This window comes from Danio rerio, chromosome 15 (assembly GCF_049306965.1).
Source record: "Danio rerio strain Tuebingen ecotype United States chromosome 15, GRCz12tu, whole genome shotgun sequence".
Taxonomy (NCBI): domain Eukaryota; kingdom Metazoa; phylum Chordata; class Actinopteri; order Cypriniformes; family Danionidae; genus Danio; species Danio rerio.
Genome location: NC_133190.1, coordinates 14676156 through 14684286, shown reverse-complemented (window position 1 = coordinate 14684286; position 8131 = coordinate 14676156).

Genomic DNA, 8131 nt, shown 5'->3' with positions numbered 1-8131 from the left:
GGTAAAAGTTAAAAGCACTCATTTTCAGTTTATTTGGACCCAAGAAATGAAGGAAAAACTAGTGTAAATTTGTCAGCAGCACTGTGTCTGTTTGACGTGTCATCTAATCAATATCACAATCAGGTCGAAAAGTAAAAAATAGTTGAGGAGAGATTGTACAATTCTCTTTAAAAGCCCAGTGAGCAACACACATCGCAGTGACCTTGCAATGTTTCCATGTCACGTCTCGTGTTTGTTTGGTTGTGAGAAGTAGTTTGGACAAAGTTGTCTGTGATTTAAAGTCATGTAGTGTGAACTCTCCTGTTGCCAATCCATCCGAAAGTGTAAACACAGCACCAACACAACGCTAACAGTGATGGTCTTGCAGTATGAAAACATCCATGACTCGACTATTTTGAAAATCATGCAGTCTGATCTCGGCATTAGAGTTCTGGCCATCGACTCTTTGTTTACACGCTTGTGAGTGTTTGAGTAGTTGCTGTCATGTGATTTGCGTTTGAAAGGACAGACGGTACCTAGAGCTCATTTCATACAATTAAAAAACAATTAAAAAGTTGATTTAATTAGAAGCACCGTTTTTAAGCTTTATTTGAATATTTCTTATGTCTGTGAAGCAAGTACTCGCTGAGATTCTAGTGCATTTGTTGATCGCAAAAACTATTTTAAAAGCTCACGTCTGATCTAAGTCCCTCTACAAGAGAAACGTCAGTCTACAGAGATCGATGACTGGCTCCTGTACATATAGTTATATACATTCTTTGGTATAACCGTTGAAAAACCTGTAATGTTAACTTGGTCATGTAAAGCATATCTTACATGTCGGCGTTAACATTTCATATTGACTTTGAATGCAGCATTGGCGATCTGAGTTTTGAGTCTGTATTGTGTTGTGTTCTTTGCACATGGCAAAAGTTGAAAAATCCACTTTAAGCGCCAACACAGGTGTCAGCCAATCAGATTACATTAAGCAAATACTAGTACAGTCAGAAGCCAATTACATTTGCACAATACTAAAAGACTAGGAAAAGCTTATATGCAGAGTTGGTAATCACTCCTTGAATCTCAATCTTCACCTACTTCTTTGGCTTTTTTTTTTTTGTATTGAGCTTTAGGCATGCCCTCTGTCGAATGTTGACATTAGCACCCTGTGTGAACTGAGCGTTAACCAATCGAATTGCAGTTTTTATTCTCCCTGTGTACTACCATAGAGGCAGTGTTGTCATTAGATATTATGCTTATTAGACTAATGATTTTAGGCTTGCCTTTAATAGGCTTTGGCTGAGATATCAAAAGAAAGACAAGGTCCTATTTGTTTAGATGCTTTCAAATGTCAACACTATTTGGCAATCTTGTCAGGAAGATAATTAGTGAGTCAGCTGAAAATAATGGGAAAACTTGCTGCTTTATTGCAGTTTCACACTTGCCATGGCTGTATGCTAAATCACACTCCTATACCCTAAACAGTGCACTATATGTGAGAGCAGCCATTTGTAGGGGCGTCCAAAACTATGGTATATGTTCTGTAGTGCAAGAAGTCAATTCCATTGTACACTACGTGTACAACCAATCTACACAATACGCTAGAGCAGGCGTGACCAACCCTGTTCCTGGAGATCGACCTTCCTGCAGATTTCAGTTGCAACCCATATCAAACACACCTGCCTTTAATTATCAAGTGCTGTTCAGGTCCTAATTAATTGGTTCAGGTGTGTTTGATCAGGGTTGGAGCTGAACTTTGCAGGAAGGTCAATATCCAGGAACAGGGTTGAGCACCACTGCGCTAGAGAATACCCAAATTGCCAAATTAATTTCCATAATTGATCACAAGATGGCGTCCACAGTGGAATCTTTTTGGTGTAAGTTTTTGTACATAAATAATTTCATTGTTAAATGAACATTTGCATACATAAAATAAATCAAAAAACTTCATTAATAGACAGTTCGCCAAGTGTTAATAACTATCATGTAAAATCTGTTTGAGGGATTCATCAACCAGCAAAACACAAACAAAATGGCATCCCTTCTGGTGTACTAGGAGATCAACTTCACTGCCTTTTTAAGGTAAGTCTTTGAGTATTAACAGACTGTCGGCTAATTTTTTTTTGATACTGCTCCTTCAACAGACATTTAATTGACCATAAGAAACTTTGCAAGTACATGTCAACTTAGGCCCCGTTTACACTAATACGTTTACACTAATACTACAAAAAGTTTTGCTATGGTTACGCCATCTGTCCACACTATGCCAGAGTTTTCAAGCGTTTCCAGAGGACATGTTGAGTATATCTTCAAAGGCAACAGTGTACTTTATAACCTCATTCTCATCATCCTGGCTACGTTGTTTCACTTTTTTAATTAAATGAAAACATGATTCGAGGAAATACCTTTTTTTTATTTTGATATTAGCAACTTAACAGACAGCAGAAATGTTGAGGCGTCTTTAGCTACATATTTATATGACAGTCATCTTCACTGTATACATATTTATAACAAAACGGAGCCTATAATATTACTGCCTCCTTTAATTTTCATTGAAAATACGAAACATACCCTCTCTTTTGCCGAATATCAGTTTTAATAATCAATAATGGCCATACAATAAGTTTTTACATTTTAGGAAATAAAGGCAAGCAATCAGTCAATATACATAATGTACGTGGTTACATTAATTATTAACTTATCTTTGCACTCAGCCAAAACACGTTGCCTGAGAACTAATAATAGTTTCAAAAGAACAAAGTCAGAAAATTTGTCAGTTTTAAAACAAAAATGTACTAGTGTAAACGTGGCCTTACACTAATCCTAAACCCAACCCTAACACCAAACTAACAGTCTACTTATAATCTAATGAAAATTAGTTGACATGTAGATGCAATGTAGTTAAATACAACAAATGGACCATCAAAATAAAGTGTGACCCTTTTTAAGTGGACTATATTAGTGGACTAATGTAGAGAATAGTGAATGAGAGTATAGGGTACGATTTAGGATACAGCCCATGATGGAATAAAGCTAGGTAAATCGCTGCATTAAACAGTAAATTAAAATACAGTCTGCAGTTTGCAATCTTTTCTTTTTGTTTTCTTTTTTTTTAATGTTAATGTTTTTGTGGTCACTGTGACTTTTCTCAGAACATTCTGTCCTCAGATATTAAATATATCAATCAATCAACATCCATTATTTTCATGAATGCTCTTCTTCAGCATCTACACTGCATTTCAGGATTGCTGGTAAACAACTGGCCTTCACCAGACAAGAAGTGCTACCATAGCATGCCATATCTTTACATTGCTTGTAATAAATTTGCCATTGACAGACAAGGAATGGAAGAATGTAACCTTCTCAGAGTTTAGATGTGGATACATTCATGATGCTAATTTGGTGTTGTTGTGTGGCGTAGTGTTTTCCTGTCTGACCTCTATGTATATGAGATTCAAGAAGGTCAAGTCAAAGAAAACTGAGTTCCAGAACCCACCCACTAATTTCAGAATAGTCACAAATTAACTGTACCTCTAAGGTGTTTAGGAGCCAAATGAAGTCAAACTTAAATAAGTAAGCTGTTTCTCGAAAAAAACTTGGTTTTGGATGGATTTTGTTCCAAATTATGTTATGTTAAGTTTGTTCTTTTATTTTGTTTAAAGTATACGAGGGTCTTAAGTGAACAGTCCATTTAATTGCAGGGTGATGGGTAAAAAAAAAAATGGAACCCAGTGCCAATATGGATACATACCCCATCTACATTTCTGGAGAGCGTGAAAAACATCCCAGCAGTTTTTTTGCAGTTTTTGTTTTCGTGAATCTACCAGAGATCTCAAATTTCTCTCGAGTGCAATTTGTGCCTGCTCTTCTCATGTAAATACACCAGAGGCCAATGTCCACTGACTAACTAACTGACTGATTACATGACCCACCCATTTATCCATGTCCTTCCCTAAACCCAACCGATAGTGTTTTCAAAAGCCCCAATTGACCCTATTACCCCTTTTCCTAAACCTAACTGACAATCAATCCAGAAAAAGAAAAGGCACCTGCGTCCACCTGATTTTTTACCACATGTTCAGATCTTACCCCTTTCTCACCCTGTAATTTACTTGTTTAATTTATCTTTTGACTTTTGTTTTCCCTGCTTTCTGGAACTGTTCTTTGCCGGAACTCTGATGTCGTGGACAACTCCACTCCACTTCCTAAATCTGCCGACAAATGCGAGAAGTCACAGGGCAAAATGGTATAAGTGGAAAAGCTGCCCACAAGCATGCAAGCAGTCAGCTGGTACTGCGAAAAGGAACAGAAGCCATCGGTGGCATCATACCACCCTGTAGCTTTTGTTTTAAAGACAAAATGCAGCCATGCAGACCGTATTATAGATACATGATTCACAATCTCCAGAAATGTGACTTGCGGTTTTCAACTGGGTGCGCCAGGGAAATGTGAGGGGACGTAATATTCGCTCCCAATATGTGTGCGCACTCAAAGTATGACGCTGACTGGTTAGTTCATTTCACATGACTCACGGTTTTCAACTGGGTGCGCCTGGGAAATATGAGGGCATGTAATATTCGCTCCCAATATGTGTACAAATAGCAACAAATAAATAGCTTCATAGGATAGAATACATAGCAAACAATAGAAAATATTGACAATAAAATAAAAGGTTTAACCTATTAAAAACAATGGCTTATACAGAAATTAAATGAAGCTATAAAACATATTTAACGGCAAGGCATTGGCGCAGTAGGTAGTGTTGTCGCCTCACAGCAAGAAGGTCGCTGGGTCGAACCTCGGCTCAGTTGGCATTTCTGTGTGGAGTTTGCATGTTCTCCCTGCCTTCGCGTGGGTTTCCTCCGGGTGCTCCGGTTTCCACAGTACAAAGACATGCGGTACAGGTGAATTGGGTAGGCTAAATTGTCCGTAGTGTATGAGTGTGTCTGTGAATGTGTGTGTGGATGTTTTCCAGAGATGGGTTGCGGCTGGAAGGGCATCCGCTGCATAAAAATTTGCTGGATAAATTGGCGGTTCATTCTGCTGTGGTGACCCTGGATTAATAAAGGGACTAAGCCGACGAGAAAATTAGGGAATGAATCTATTTAACTTTTAATTGTATTTGCATATTGATTAAAGTTACTATAGTTATTTAGTGAAGAATAGCAGATGAATCTCTCATTGTGTTTTGTTTTATAACAAAGGTGTTAATGTAAGAATGCACAGATCTATATGAATGAATAAATGAAGCATTAGACTACTTTAGCAACTGTTTGTGCTCATTTAAGAGAAAATTAGTTGTGTTTAAAATAAAACACGCAGGATAGAGCAAAAAAAAAAAAAAAATTGAAAAAAAGAAGGACTTTTCCAACGGTCCCTTACTGAGAGCTCCGCTCAGCGCGAGCTCTCCTGGCTAAACGGAGCAGTGGTCGTAATGTTGAGCAAAAAAAAACAAAAAAAAGACAGCTGTGAAACATAACCAGCTTTGTCTTTTTGTAGGAAATAAACTTTAGATCTTTTTAGGCTAAGAGGTTTTTGAGTTATTGCTATCTATCACTGAATGTGTCAGGAATATCAAAAACAAAACCAAACTTAACCGCGTTCATTTCTGGCGCCTCCTGGATGTACAGCACCCTTAGCATTTGCCTATACTGCCTATGCCACGGGCCGGCCCTAATGATACCTGACTACAATGTCATGATGCCGATACTGAAACAATAATACAAAAAGACTTAGGACTTATTTATAACACAGCTTTTTCTTCTTTCCCTCTCTCTCTCTCTCTCTCTCTCTCTCTCTCTGTGGTTTATTTAATGTTTACTTTTTAATTCAAATGACCTGACAAAGTAATCTGCATCCCACTGACCCTTTAGCCAAACTGTCCTTGTGATATAAATAACAGCTAAAGTCATTGGCCTCAAAAAAAGAAAAAAAAAGCATCTGCCCAGAGGCCTAACAGGACCATGAAGAGCACATACAGTTCTTCTTTTCCCCAACGTGTTAGATGAAAAACAACCAGACAAGTGATTCGTGTATGTTTCCGCAATCCCTCTTCAGCTAAGTATAGCATCATTATATATCAAGAGCTTTTTACAGCACTTTCCACCTACTACAGCCACAGTGTCTTACTCTAGTTTACGAGCTCATCTCCAGCCATCGCCGTCATTACCGCCCGCGTCGGCATCCTGCTTGCCCATGTGCTTTACGTCGCGATTTATTTACCTATTATTCTGTGACTGCGGCACTCCTTGGCTTTGCCTATGCAAAAGTGTGCCAGATAGATCTCGCATGAGGTGTCAGCAAGTTCTGCATCTTGCAGACCAAGGCACTTTTTTTTACACCTTAATCTCAAACATCATTGGACGGAGAGACTAACCGTAAAACATACTGTATCCCGAAGGGAGGAGGGTGAGCAAATCCTCTCAGGGAAGAAAAAGAAGTCTGGTAAGAATAGAGTTGGCTGGTGAAGGCGAACGTATTTGCGATTTTGAAATGGATTAAGTCCTCCTCCTCCTTGTTTTATCCTTCTTTTCTTTGCATAACGTGCCAGCGGTTTGTTTGCTTTGGTTTCTTTCAGTTCGGTCTTCATTTCCTGATCGTTTTGGTCGTGTTTGGTTCATTCTTGAGAGAGGAAAGGGGGACAAAGGACAGAGAGGATGAGCAAAGAGTCTTTGTGAGTCACTGCCGGTCTCTGAATCATGCTCTTGAGTATCACTGTTGCCAGCTTTCAGAGTCTCTAGGCCTGGATTATCTAATAAAATTTTAAAGAAAATACTTGTTCAAAAAGTAAGGTAAAGTTGAATAAAAAAAATAAAATAAAAAACTAAATGCATGTTCTACTAGTTAAAAATAAGTAAATAAATACAAATTAGTTAATAAATGATGAGTGGATGATGTCTGTGAGTCACATGGTCAACCCAGGCTCATTCTGATACGTACCCCTGTATTTTGTTTCTGGAGAGCACTAAATATGTCTCGTGAGGTACATTTTTCGCTGTTTTTGTGAATCCTTCAGAGGCCACAATGTACGCTTTTTGAGATCTCAAATTTCTCTCACGAGTGCCATTTGCGCCTGCTCTACTCACGTAAATCCACCAGAAGCCGCTGTCGACTGACTGATTCCCTCACCCTCCCTTTCCCTAAACGCAACAGCTAGTGTTTAAAAAAAACACTGATTGACCAGTGCCCATCCACTACCCTAAATCCAGCTGACAGAGTTTTTAAAAGCAATCTAGAATAAGAAAAGCCCTCAGCTTTTTTTTAACTATGCTTTCAGATTTTACCACATTATTCAAGTCCAAAAATGTACACTGTTAGCCACTGAACCAACCGGCAACAGTGGGAAAGCAGTCCATACAGAGGGAAGCTTTCAACTGAAAAGGACCAGCATCATACCACCCTGTAGCGTACCTTTAAAAACTAAATGCAGCCATACTTGCTTCTGGTTACGTAATTCATGATCTTCAAAAATGTATATAGGGTTATGTTTTCAGAATGAGCCTATTTTGCATATGGTTGCCTCTGATTTACAGTAATATATTAAAAAGCCTGTTCAACAAGTTAAATTAAGTGAAGTTTATTTAAAAACTAATTTTGAGAGGATCACATGCTCATGATTGACCACAGCCGGTCCCGCAATTGACCATACCCAAGTCACTATAAATAACCAGAGTTGTAGACCTCAGTTATCTTTACCTTGAAGAATCCGCCCTCCCACTCCCACCACTCATCCCCCTTTTCCTAGGGCAGCATGATGGCTGTGGTTTGCCTCACAGCAAGATTGGCATTGGCTCAAGTTCTTACCAGGTCAGTCACAGTTTCTGTGTGGAATTTACATGTTCTCTCCGTGCTTGCTTGGGTCTACCCCGGGTTACCGGAACCGTCCAAAGACATACAACACAAGTAAATTGATTAAACCAAAATTAGCACCACAGATGAGCTTTTAGCCAGCAGTATATCTCTCCATAGAAATCCCTAATTTGTCTTTGCCATAATCAGCAGGGGAATTTGAAAACTACCTGAGGTCAAACTCCCCTCTCACCCTGCAAATGGGAGGGAACCCTAGGCTCAAGGATCTTATAAGCTCTGGGCTCTCTCCCGGGACAGCATGCCAAACATGATTTATAATCAATCATCAGCTAAGTGTGAACTC